At 42.7% G+C, this 14,039-nt stretch overlaps 1 protein-coding gene across 1 annotated transcript in view; it reads right to left on the bottom strand.

Moving 5' to 3' along the window:
• The window catches only part of LOC141148149 (uncharacterized), a 258,778-nt gene that overhangs the window by 180,516 nt on the left and 64,223 nt on the right, over positions 1–14,039 (bottom strand). The gene's annotated exons all lie outside the window — the stretch shown is intronic.

Here is a 14,039-nt window from a genome sequence, read left to right on the forward strand (position 1 = left end):
ACCTGTATGGGTTTCCTCTCACATTGATCCTTAAAGTGAAACCATAAAATGAGAAATAACAATCAAAATGAATTATTCCTTTTAATATAGTGTCTGGGGGGTCCCCTTAGTCTGCCTGTGAAGTGATACATCTGTACCGTGTATAGAAACTGCTGCAGCAATAATGAAATTTATAAAGCCAAACAAATGACATTTTCCCTGCAAGCTTTCTTTATTTTGTAAGCAACAGCTTGGGGAGGCAGTCTGTATGATGATGCTGCAATGTAGTGCACACAGAACAAGATTAGAGATTTTTTGGATAAATTCTGGTTTCTGTTTGGCAGACTTTGGATAGAAGTAACAGGTGCAGAAAAATTGGGCTTAAGGTGTCAGTGGTGCCTTCACACAAAAAAACTCTATAGAGGTACTCTTGATTAATCAAGTAATGGCTGTGCAAGGTGCAAGTGACTGATGCTGTGTTCAAATAACTCCACTGACTCCTCCATGGCTGATGCTTGGGATATAGCTGGATTAGCTATGGACAAGGAGGCAGAATAAGCCACTCTGGCAACTGCAGAGGACTGCACACTTGTCTCTGCTTGGGTGACGGAGGATGAGGATGGTTTAGTAAGCCAGTCCACCACCTCCTCTGCATTGAGATTGTTCAATCACTGCCCTCCCTGTCAATCATTAGGGATTTTTGAGTTATGTACTAGATGGCAGGTTTGTGTTATTAGGAGTCTTTTTAGTATTGATGCAACTATTTGGTTTTAGTCTAAATAATTTGTCATGTTAGTCTCATCATTTATGATGAGTTTTTATTTTATATGTTTTTTAAGGAATTAGAGTGACCCATTTCTGCTTTATATGAGTACCTCATGGTTTTATGGCTGCTCCAGTTGAGCTTTTTAATAGTTACTGGGTTAGAGTCATGAACATTCCTTTATAATGGATATTCTATTTAGTAGTTTTCAGCGTAGAAGCAATATTTTAATTGTCCACTAGATGGCAGGTCAGTGTCATGAGCAGTTGTTATTCCATTTGGTTGTTTTTAGCTCAGATTTATTTACTTGATTGCCCACTAGGTGGTGCCAATATATCCATTATATTGTTTTAAGATCTTATGCGGTCTTATCATGTAATTTTTAACATACTATATATACTGTTATGACAGATTGGTTTCTATTATATTAAGTGAAATGTTGTTATTGCATTTTTATGTTTTGTACATGAAGAGCAGGGTTACTATGGCAACCGCCCTGCTATATGAGTCACCGCCAAGCACCCGACTCTATACCCTTTGAGAAAGTCATGTGATCAGTGACGCAACGCGTCAGGGAAGAGAGTCGGGTGACGTTCGGCTTTTTGATCACGGCCGGGATCACGGCTTGTTTATTTTACCTTAACTGTAAGTGTGTTACCTTTATTAAACACATTTGTTTTAAATACTGCACCATGGAGTCCTCCCTTCCCTTTTTTTGTATGGTCCATTAATTATTTGACTGAGAATCTGGGGCGCCCTGGGATCGGATCTGGTGGAAAGGCTGGAGATCCTTAGGAAAGGTGCCACTGAGGGGGCTGCGGAGCGGACTGTATAGATTTTACCTGTCAGCAGGGCTTATTCCATTCTGCTATGAGGTGAGAGGCTGGGGGAACCACATTTTTTCCACACACTGGAGATTGGCTGAATGGTGGCACTGGAATTCTTTTGATGAACTGTTTGTTTCACATTGAATCAAGATTGTCACAATCAGATTGCACCATGTATGGGACTCCTTTTTCTATTGTATTTGGGATGTTTTTTTTTTTTCACTTTTTAAGCATTAAGCACCTTGTCCTGGACTATTGTGGACCTTATTATTATATTTAATTTCTTTATTATAGAATTTTTGCACCTTTTGCTATATTTGCACGTTTTATTACACAGTTTGATGATTTATCCATTATTTTTTACGTATTTTATTTAAGTGGTATTTGGTGCACTTTAAGCTGAGCACTCACTACACAGACACACTCTGCTGACTACAATATACTGCGGTAAAACTGCACTGATGCACTGCAATATACTGTGGTAAATGTGTACTAATATGCTGCACTGAAACATACAGTGTTAAACATGCATTAACATATTACAATATACTGCGGTATATGTGCAGTAACTCACTGCAATATACTGCGGTAAATGTGCAGTAAGGCACTGCAATATACTGAGGTAAATGTACAGTAATGCACTGCAATATACTGCAGTAAACCTGCAATAACCCACTGCAATATACTTCAGGAAACTTGCCCTGACAAAATAAAATGACACTAAAGTAAAGATGAATGGTCGCACTACACTTACACTGAATTGTCGCTAGATTCACACTAAACTGATATTCTACACTGACAATAGAATCAGAATAGCACAGTAGAGCACACTAACTCACTAGTAGCACTGAACAGAGCCCTGTTCTATCTCTCTACATGCCAATATCACAATACAAATGGCCGTTATTGATAGAATACTTTTATAGTGTGGGGTGGGACTAAGGGCAATGAGACATGATTGGATAGAGTCAGCATCACAGTGTCCAATCATGGCTCTGACAGTGCTTTGCGCCCTGATTGGGAAAAGCTTTCATTGCTTCAGCCAATCAGGACTTCCAATGCAATAACCCACTGCAATATACTTCAGGAAACTTGCCCTGACAAAATAAAATGACACTAAAGTAAAGATGAATGGTCGCACTACACTCACACTGAATTGTCGCTAGATTCACACTAAACTGATATTCTACACTGACAATAGAATCAGAATAGCACAGTAGAGCACACTAACTCACTAGTAGCACTGAACAGAGCCCTGTTCTATCTCTCTACATGCCAATATCACAATACAAATGGCCGTTATTGATAGAATACTTTTATAGTGTGGGGTGGGACTAAAGGCAATGAGACATGAATGGATAGAGTCAGCATCACAGTGTCCAATCATGGCTCTGACAGTGCTTTGCGCCCTGATTGGGAAAAGCTTTCATTGCTTCAGCCAATCAGGACTTCCAATGCACTGTGTGGCATCACAGTGCATTGTGGTCATTAATTCGGGTGTTCCTCAAATGGGGTTAACAGCCAATGTTCGGACCACACTCATGCTCGGGCCGAACCATTCACCCAACTCTATTTGATGAATAAAGTTCTATCATAGGCAATGTGCATAAAATGTATAATACTTTAAGGCTTTTATCTCCCTCAGCTGTCCCAACAAGCAAGATGAAAGCATAAACGTTCTAGAGAACGGTGTCTCCAGACAGGGACGGATATCTGTGCAGATGTTCAAATTTGTAGGATATTATGACCTTGTGTACCTTCATTGTGCTGTGAGCCTGTGCGAAGTCAAATCTGGAGCCTGCCAACTGGTGAGTAGACTTCCATAGACATAGAGCGAGATTGGGTGGAGACATGGGCTGGTCTTGTGACATGAGGAATATTGCCTTAGGGGGACACCCTTCACCGGAGGCATAATCCAAGTTCAAAATGTATAAAGCAGGAGTCATTATAACCCAAAATGAGGTGATTGAAGATTTTCTTTTATTATGAAAATCATAATGTAGCATGGTATATTCCCTGTCCAATCATATCAGCTTGTTAGTTTATATGAACCTCTGTGATAAGTGCCTCTAAATGATGTGATATTGTCATATAAACAATATTTAATACAAATGTCTGTGTTTGGTTCCAGTCTGGAACTTCAAGAAGAAGTCAAAGATCCGAGTTGGACTCCCACAATCTGAGAATTGGACCAATCATCCGCTCAGGTACACTTGTAAATAATGACATTTTCCTCTCATTACATTAATATATCTGGAGATTTTTAGTTTGCTTGCCAATTGGAGTTAAATTAATATTAAAGGCAAATAAAAAAAATCCATGTCTATGTCATACTTACCTGCTCTGTGTAATGGTTTTGCATAGAGCATCTCCAATCCGCCTCTTATTGGGTCCCCTGTTGGTGCTCCTGGCCCCTCCCTCCTGTCAAGAGCAAACAGCTTGCTATCAGGGCACCCAAGCAGGCTCACTCAGGAGCCGAGGCTTTGCCCCACCCCCTTTATTTCCTCATTGGCGGCGATTGACAGCATTGGGAGCCAATGGCTCTTGCTGCTGTCTCAGCCAATGAGGAGGAAGGGTCCCTGGAGAACCAAGGCTCTCGTTCACAATGCTTACCTTCATTATTATTATTATTATTATTATACAGCAGTTTACGTAGTGCTTTACAACTTGAGGGTAGACAGTACAAATACAATACACTTTAATACAGTAGGCGTCCACGCTATAGCTGAAAGATGGCTACAGCATGGCACCCAATTGCCGGGAGGGCATTCCTGGACATTCTCCTGTTTACTACTCCGATGCGCGCTGCCGCGGGCGTGCATTGGGGAAATTCTGTGTTGGCCATGTCCCTTGGACACAGCCAATCACAGATCGTGCTAAATGGCCAAACACAGCGGCCATTTAGCACTCGAACTGAGTGTCCAATGAGAGATGATTTCATATGTAAACATATGAGATCATCTCTCATCGCCGGCTCTCCTGGAGACCGCATGTGTGGAGGGAGAGTGACCTGCTGCAGCATGAGTGTAAACAAACAAAAAAAGAAAATACAGTGCCCACAGTACCTGTCAGTGCCCTCTGTCCCCTGTGCCATCTTTCCCCAGTGCCACCTTTCAGTGCCCTCTGTCCTCAGTGCTACGTATAAGTGTCATCTGTCATCAGTGCCACATCAGTGTCACGTGTCATCAGTGCCACCTATTAGTGCCATCTGTCATCAGTGCCATGCCATCTGTCATCAGTGCCATGTATTAGTGCCATCTGTCATCAGTGCCACGTATTAGTTCCATCAGTCAATAGTGCCAAATCAGTGTCACGTGTCATCGGTGCCACATATTGGTGCCATCTGTCATCAGTGTCATGTGTCATCAGTGCCACGTATCAGTGCCATCTGTCATCAGTGCCACCTGTCAGTGTCACGTGCCATCTGTTATCAGTGTCACGTGTCATCAGTGCCACGTATCAGTGCCATCTGTCATCAGTGCCACGTATTAGTGCCATCTGTCATCAGTGCCATGTATTAGTGTCACCTGTCATCAGTGCCATGTGTCATTAGTGTCACATGTCATCAGTGCCATGTATTCATGCCATCTGTCATCAGTGCCACATCAGTGTCACGTGCCATCAGTGTCACGTCTCATTGCCATCTGTCATCAGTGCCACCTCAGTGTCACGTGTCGTCCTGGTACTCCAGGGCCTTCAAAAGTGTAATAGGTAGTCAAGATTTGTAATTTATGCCCCTAGAACACCTAATGGTGCTCCCTGCATGTTGGGCCTCTCTATGTGGCCAGGCTGTGAAAAAGTCCCACACATGTGGTATCATAATAGTCAGGAGGAGTAGCAGAATGTATTTTGGGGTGTCATTTGTGGTATACACATGCCATGTGAGAGAAATTTTATCACAGAAACTAAGAAAAATGCGTTTTTTTCAAAATGTTTGGTGTTTTTTCATTTATAACGCAAAAAATAAAAAACCCAGAGGTGATCAAATACCACCAAAAGAAATCTCTATTTGTATGAAAAAAAGGACAAAAAATTTATTTGGTTACAGTATTACATGACCGAGTAATAGTCATTCAAAGTGTGAGAGCACTGAAAGCTGAAAATTGGTCTGGTCACAAGGGGGGTTTAAGTGCCCAGTAGGCAAGTGGTTAATACAGTAGGATTTAGAGGGCCCTGCTCCTTAGAGCTTACAATCTAAGAGGGAAGGTAACAAGAGATACAAGAGGTAATAACTGGTGCTGATTGAGAAGATAAATGTACAGTTGTTAGGTGGGGGCCAGATAGGCTTCTCTGAAGAGATTCATTTTCAGGGATCGTCTGAAAGTGGATAAAGTAGGAGAAAATCGGACAGATTGGGGTAGAGAATTCCAGAGGATGGGAGAGCCTCTAAAAAAGTCCTGAAGGCGAGCATGGGGTGAGGTGACAAGAGAGTTTGAGAGCAGGAGGTCTTGGGAGAAAAGAGAACGATTAGGTTGGTATTTCGAGACTAAGTTAGTGATGTAGCTGGGGGCCAGGTTGTGGATGGCTTTGTAAGTTCATGCATAGAATTAAGAAAGGTAAAAAATCTTGAGCCTTTAGAACCACTTTAAGTCTAAAATAAGCCTGAAATAATCCATAGCATCAACCCTATAACTAGAGCAGAGCGTTTTCTTTGACTTTACATTTCCACCTGTTATTTCAGGATATGGAGAGTGCTGGAGAGTTAAATCAATGTCATATATTTTTGAGGGACTCCGAGGGGTCATTCCTGGTTTGGTACACCAACTTTGGGAAGAGAATTATGTCCCTTTTGGATTTCATATTCATTTTAGTATTATAAGATCTTGCAACATATAAACCTACTTCTAGGAAGGTGTCCAGATGACACAAATACCAGAACACTTCTCCAATGACTGCCACCACTATGGTGCATCTCACTGACTGCTAAATAATTGGGGACGTCTCTACTGGCCACTTTTACAAAAAAAAATTGGGAAAGGGGGTGTACATAGCACAATCCCCACCGATTAGCTGTGATATGGAGCAGGAAAACCACAGAGCAGTCTTTATAAATGATATAATAACATGGTGGAGCTCATTCCAGTGTTATGAGACCATCATGTCATTTAAATGATATAAAGATATAAATGATACAATAAAACATTTTTTTTATTCTCTGCAGATCCCAACTCTTCTGTCATCAGCTGTAAGTTTTGTGTATTCTTAACTATTATTAACTTAAAAAAAACCCTGAATCTTATAAACCTTTAGGGTGGATATAACTATATAAGGACTGTAGTACCCACAGCTGTCAGATCATATACCTGTTTTTCTGTATGGGGTAAACTGTCTAAATGTACAACAGATTTGCTACGTTTATTTTAAAAGTCCATGTTTTCAGGAAACAGCTGATTAATGATGTCCAGAATAGAGAAACAGAGCCTGATTAACCTTTTGCATTTACTGTGGCAAAGTGGCTCACGCACTTGTATGTCATTTCATGTAACCTCTAGGGGACGGGCGCGCACGCCACCGGAGATCCGATCACATGCTGTTTGGACAGAGGGGGAGCCAATCAGCGGGTCCGGTGGACCCGATGTTCACCGGCCACCCGCGATCGTTCCTGAGAGAGGCAAAACTCTCTCAAGGCAGATTGCTGTTCTGACAGGGGGAGAAGATGGAGATCCTGTGTTTCTGCTAAGCAGGAACACGGATCTATGTTTTCCCCCCAGTCAAAGCACATCCCCCACAGTTGGAAAGCACTCCCAGGGTACACATTTAACCCTTTGATCGCCCCTGGTGTTAACCCCTTTCTTGCCAGTATCATTAGTACAGTGACAGAGCACTAATCACTGTACTGGTGTCACTGGTCCCCACAAAAGTGTCACTTAGTGTCCGATTTGTCCGCTGCAATGTCGCAGTCCCACTATAAGTTGCTGATCGCCACCATTACTAGTAGGGTTGGGCTTTATGTTAGGGTCAACCATGAGTTTGACTCGAACATTGGCTGTTCGCCAAATAGTAACAATAGTACAATTTGAGGTGTTCGCAGCAAATTCGAAAGCCACAAAACACCTTTTAACACCCTTTAAGTCTATGGGAGAAATGGGAGAAATCAAAAGTGCTAATTTTAAAGGTTAATATGCAAGTTATTGTCATAAAATGTTTTTGGGGACCCGGGTCCTGCCCCAGGGGACATGTATCAAGGAAAAAAAAGTTTTAAAAACGTCCGTTTTTTTGGGAGCAGTGATTTTAATAATGCTTAAAGTGAAAAAAAGTGAAATATTCCTTTAAATTTCATACCTGGGGGGTGTCTATAGTATGTCTGTAAAATAGCGCATGTTTCTTGTGTTTACAACAGTCCCTGCACAAAATGTAATTTCTAAAGGAAAAAAAGTCATTTAAAACTCGCAGCTAAAATGAATTGTCGGGTCTCGGCAATACACATAGAAGTCATTGAACAAAATGGCATGTGATTCCCCCACAGTCCATTACCAGGCCCTTTGGGTCTGGTATGAATATTAAGGGGAATCCTGAATCAATATTTAAAAAGGAAAATGCGTGGGGGTCCCCCCAAATTCCATACCAGGCCTTTCAGGGCCCTTCAGGTCTGGTATAGATATTAACGAGAACCCCGCACCAAAATTTAAAAAAAAATGGCGTGGGGGTCCCCCTCAAAATCCATACCAGACCCTTATCTGAGCACGCAACTTGGCAGGCCACAGGAAAAGAGGGGGGGCGAGAGAGTGCCCCCCTCCTGGACCGTACCAGGTCACATGACCTCAACATGGGGAGGATGTCCCCATGTTAATGGGGACAAGGGCCTCATCCCCACAACCCTTGCCCGGTGGTTGTCTGCGGTGTTGTCTGCGGTGTTGTCTGTCTATGGTCTGTGGGCAGGGGGCTTATCGGAATCTAGAAGCAACCTTTAACAGGGGACTCCCAGATCCTGTGTGAATTGGTAATGGGGTACAAATGTACCCTACCATTTCACAAAAAAATGTCAAAAATGTTCAAAAAGTCAATAGCTGGTTTTTGACAATTCCTTCATTAATGTCTTCTTTTTTCCCTTGTTTCTTCTTCCATCCTCTTCTGGTCTTCCTTCGTTTTTTTCTTCTTCCTCCATCTTGTTCTTCCCCCGCTTCTTCCTCTATCTTCTGCTGCTTCTTCCTCCGATCTTCTCTTCTGGCATCTTTCTCCGGTCTTCTTATCGAGCATCTTCCTCTGTCTTCTTCCCCGCTTTGACCTCCGGACAATCTGCCTCAATGGGAGGCTCCCGCTGTGTGACGCCTCTGTTCTTGTGACAGCCCTTATACAACTGAGGGCAGGGCCACCTGGTGACCCCACCCCCCTCTGACACACGGGGACTTTCCTATGGCTTTCCCCATGTGTTGTCAGAGGGGGCGGGGTCACCCGTTATGTAAATTTTGCCCTATTGCCGAGCCCAAAGCTTGCACTGCTTGTTGTTCTTATGCTATATACTGTTACAATTCATTTGCTGTAATACTCTTTGTTTACTTTGTAAAACTGTGAAAACTCATTAAAAATGTATTGAACTAAAAAAGTAGAGTTATGCTTTAAATGAAATAATTCAACACCAAGATTACTATATGGACCTCTTATGTCATTCCATTTCTATTTCAGGTTCTCACAGTTTCTGGGCTCTGCTTCCCACCACTCTGCTACTGCTGATATCATCCATGTGACCGGGGCATGTCATGTCTGTACTTCATCCTCGGTGCACCAGATATAGAAGTGATGTGGAACAGGATTGGTGAAAATTTTAAAAACAACATCCCACTAAAGTAATGAATAGAAGAGACTTTCATAGAAGCATTTCAGACGTGTCTTCTCAGCCTTATTTTGCTTGGTTATGCTTTGCATTGAAGACAAAAGAAAGACATCATTGTAGTATTGTAATTAAAAACTGTAAATGTCTGCCCCTTTTCTCTCCTTCCCCTTCTTCCTCTCCTCAACCCAGTCCCACAATCTAGCGGCTTCACCTACAGGTGATACTAACTTTCACCGTGCTTCCTGACTCTTCACCATGATTGAAGGGACCCTCTGAGAACCTTTCCTTGCTATCCACCCCGTAGGTAGAACTAGTTTCAACTCCATCACGTTGGACTTTACATAAATCCCGACATACACCTATGTAAATCAGAACTACTATGTTTACAAACTTCCCAGTTTCCTACCCCACCCAACCACAGCTAGCTCCCATTGGGGTTGTTTGTGTGTCTGGGTAGTTAATTTGGTTTTCTTGCATTTTTCATGCATAACCCTTGAATCAATTCCCCCACACCCCCCCACCACCCCCAACTGAATACAGACAGGATGCACCTTCTATACGGATTGTTTGAAAACTGTTTAACTTGATTTCTTACTCTGAAATCATTATGCTAGATTGTCTTTAATACCTTTTATATAACAACTTGTATTCAATTTATAAACACTGAAAAGTTTTGTCTCTGTATTACTATATACCCGAAAACTTTAATAAAACATTTTTGTGGAAAAAAAAAACAAAAAACTGTAAATGTGTTCTCTGGAAACTTTTTCTGATGATTTACCAAGATTATTATGAATTATAACTGGAAATAAAGCTCTAGAATAATGATTACTATCATCACAACTTTCATTTTTTGTCTGATATGACAGATTTTCAGCGAGGAAATGCTTTTAGAGAAAGATGTATTCTCAGAGAATCATCTGTGACAGAGCTGTACCTTGCTACTGTGTTAGAGGAAGTAAATGTCACACAAGGCTTTCACAGATGCAGGCTGAGGGGCTCCAGAATGTCTCTTCTGAGCAGATAAAATTGTCTTTTATATTTGTTTTATATGGGATTTTAACTCCAGGATTGGGTTCTGGCATCCAGAGACTTTCAAGAGTCTTTGGAGAATGAAGCCTCTAACCTTGTGTCCATGATTCAGTGGAGACCAGCAGCTTGATTGTGCAGGTGTGCACAGCCTTTATAATCAAGGATATGGGGGTCATTCAGGGTTCCATCTGGGGACAGGAGGTCCTCTGCCCAGAGGTCAAGGTGTGGGCCAGTGCAGCAGAGAGCTGAGGGAGAGATACAGAGTCTGAGTTGTTTTAAGGACCAGACTGGTGCCAAAAATGCTCACCTTCTTTATTTGACCTATAGATTATTATAGGTCAAACCATGCCTTCTGCTTTAAATTGATACATTTATATTATATTCGCTCACCGGAGACTTTATTAGGTACACCTGTTCCATTGCTTGGTAACACAAGTTGCTAATAGGCCAATCACATGGCAGCAACTCAATGCATTTAGACATCTATACGTGGTGAAGATGACTTGTTGAAGTTTAAACCGAGCATCACCGAGCCAATCTCATGGCTTAAATAGAAGGTGCGGAAGCCGTGATGTCTGCCGGTTCCTATGGGCTATCTTGTTTACATGCTGCCATGGAAACCACCCACGCCATATTTTCTAATATCCTCCACTGCCTCTAATGCACATCAAAGGGATCCTGTGTATACTAACTTTCCAGCACATTTTCCACCTTATACTTGTGCCGGACCGCACTCTTTTGATCTAAAACTATTAGACATGTGCAGAGTGGAAAAATATGTTTTGTTTAGTTTCAGATAGGCTCTTTATGTTACTAATCTTGTTTCATTGATTCGTTTTGGAATTTGTTTAGTTTAGTTTCATTTAAATTTGTTTAGTTTGTAAATCTTCGAATGAATTCCAAATTTTCAGAATGATTCGAATTCAAATAATCGACCGATACAAATTCTATGTAAAAAATAGCTGGTTGTTAAGCAGTGGTCCGGGAAACTGGCCGCCGCATCCTTAACAACCGATGACTCAGTTGTCAGTGGGCTTTTCCCGCTAACAGCTGAAATGTAAACTCTAAATTCTGAAAAAGGAACAGCGTTGGGTCCCTTTTGGGTCTGGTATGGATTTTAAGGGGAATAGCATGGAAAAATAATAAAAATGCTGTGGGCCCCCCCCAAAATCCATACCAGACCCTCATCTGAGCATAGAGCCTGGCAGGCCAGGAAAGAGGGGGGCGAGCAAGTGCCCCTCTTTCCTGAACCATACCCAGCCACATGCCCTCAACATGGGGGGATGATTTGGGACTGGGGGCTCTGCCCCCCCTACTCCAAGGCACCTTGTCTCCATGTTGATGAGGACAAGGACCTCTTCCCTACAACCCTGGCCAGTGGGGGGCTGCGAGTGGGGGGCTTATTGGCATCTGGAAGCCCCCTTTAACAGAACTATATATGTGTGTGTGTGTGTGTGTATACATAAATATCCAGGAAAAATCAGAACAAGGCCTGTATTGCAATAAAGTCCTTTACTTCAAAAAGTATTTCTTCGTAAAAAAAATTAGCTGGACTGCACAGTTTCAAGCATATCATTTAAGATGTACTTTTTGAAGTAAACAAGTTTATTGCAAGATTTGGAGATCTTATTCTCATTTTTCTTGTTTTTTTATTTTGGTGGAACAATTGGAGCCCACCATTGACGTGATCTCCAGCAACACATTTGTAACACAGCAGGAGTGACTCTATTTTTGATATATACACATTGCTCAAAAAAAAATGAAAGGAACACTTTTTAATCAGAGTAAAGCATCAAGTCAATGAAACTCCTTGGATATTGATCTGGTCAGTTAAGTAGCAGAAGGGGGTTGTTAATCAGTTTCAGCTGCTTTGGTGTTAATGAAATTGACAACAAGTGCACTAGATGGGAAACAATGAGATGACCTCCGAAGCAGGAATGGTTTTGATTACAGGTGGTGGCCACTAACTTTTTTTTCCCCCTACTCATCTTTTCTGACTGTTTTTCACTAGTTTTGCATTTGTCTAGGGTCAGTGTCACTACTGGTAGCATGAGGTGATACCTGGACCCTATAGAGGTTGCACAGGCAGTCCAACTCCTCTCGGATGGCACATCAATACATGCCATTGCCAGAAGGTTTGCTGTGTCTCCCAGCACAGTCTCACGAACATGGAGGAGATTCCAGCAGACAGGCAGTTACTTTAGGAGAGCTGGACAGAGCCATAGAAGGTCCTTAACCCATCTGCAGGACTGGTATCTGCTCCTTTGTGTGAACAGGAACAGGATGAGAACTGGAAGAGCCCTACAAAATGATCTCCAGCAGGCACTGGTGTGACTGTCTCTGACCATCAGAAACAGACTTCATGAGGGTGGCCTGAGGGCCCGATGTCCTCTAGTGGGCCCTGTGCTCACTGCCTGGCACAGTGGATCTTTATTGGCATTTGCCATTGAAAACATGATTTTTATCATGACTGCGACATTGCGACAAACAGATCGGACACTTTTGACACTATTTTGGGACCATTGTCATTTATACATCGATGCTATAAAGTGCTATAAAAATGCTCTCATTACTGTGTAAATGACACTGGCAGGAAAGAGGTTAAACACTAGGGGGCAATCAAGGGGTTAAGTGTGTCCTACGGAGTGGTTCTAACTGTGGGGGGGATGGGCTTCTACTGACAGTGGTCATTGCTCCAGATGACAGGGATCAGTGGATCCCTGTCATGTCACTAGGCAGAACAGGGAAATGACTTGTTTACATAGGCATCTCCCCGTTCTGCAGCTCCGTGTCCCGATCTCGGGACACCATCGGATATAGAGTCCGCGGGACCCGCGGGCATGCTCATGGAGTACGTGGCGGGTGTGCGCCCCGCCGGTGACGCACGCCCACTAAGCTGTGATTTAAAGGGGATGTACCTGTACGCCCATTTGCGCAGCTGTGCCATTGTGTCAATGTACATCATCGTGCGCTGGTCGACAAGCAGTTAAATTTTTTAATCTATCACATGAAAAGGTGGCACTGGGGCTCAAGTCCTCACACAGTCTGTTCTCATTGCAGCTCAGTAACACTGAGCTTCTGAGCTCCCTGCCCGGCCACTGCACCGGTCACATAGACAGGCACAGTCACCGAGGAGTTTTTTTGGATGGATGGAGCCTTCTGGAGTTTCCCAAGGTTCCCAAAATGTCTCCAGATGTCGTCCATCGTCAATCACATCATCCAGTGATGCAGATCCTCCTCAGTCACAATGAAGAACGCCCACATTTAAAATGAAAATGCTGTCACATCCCCTCCTGTTGCAAATGAAACATTTCTGGCTGACAGCGGGTTTATAAACAAAAACGGGTGGAGACACTGGATGAAGTCATTAACCAAAAAAGTTAATGGCCTTCTAAAGTCAGTAATATCGGCTGCCCTCCCCATCCTTTTGTATACAAACCAGACATCAATCAGGAATCCCCTTTTGACAGCTGAATGGGCCAAGTGGGGGATGCACTTCTGGTTGCTTAGAAGCTAGCATTCGATGGTATCGTAACAAATAGCCTAAGTGGGGCGCTGTCACATTGCTTAGCAGTACTGTAGTAAAAAACTGCTGCAGCATATGTCACTTCCCACTGCAGCTGGAGGTTCTATAGTTCTTTTAGCCAAGAGAAAGTCCATCTCATTG

Source organism: Aquarana catesbeiana, linkage group LG06 (assembly GCF_042186555.1).
Source record: "Aquarana catesbeiana isolate 2022-GZ linkage group LG06, ASM4218655v1, whole genome shotgun sequence".
NCBI classification, from domain to species: Eukaryota; Metazoa; Chordata; class Amphibia; order Anura; family Ranidae; genus Aquarana; species Aquarana catesbeiana.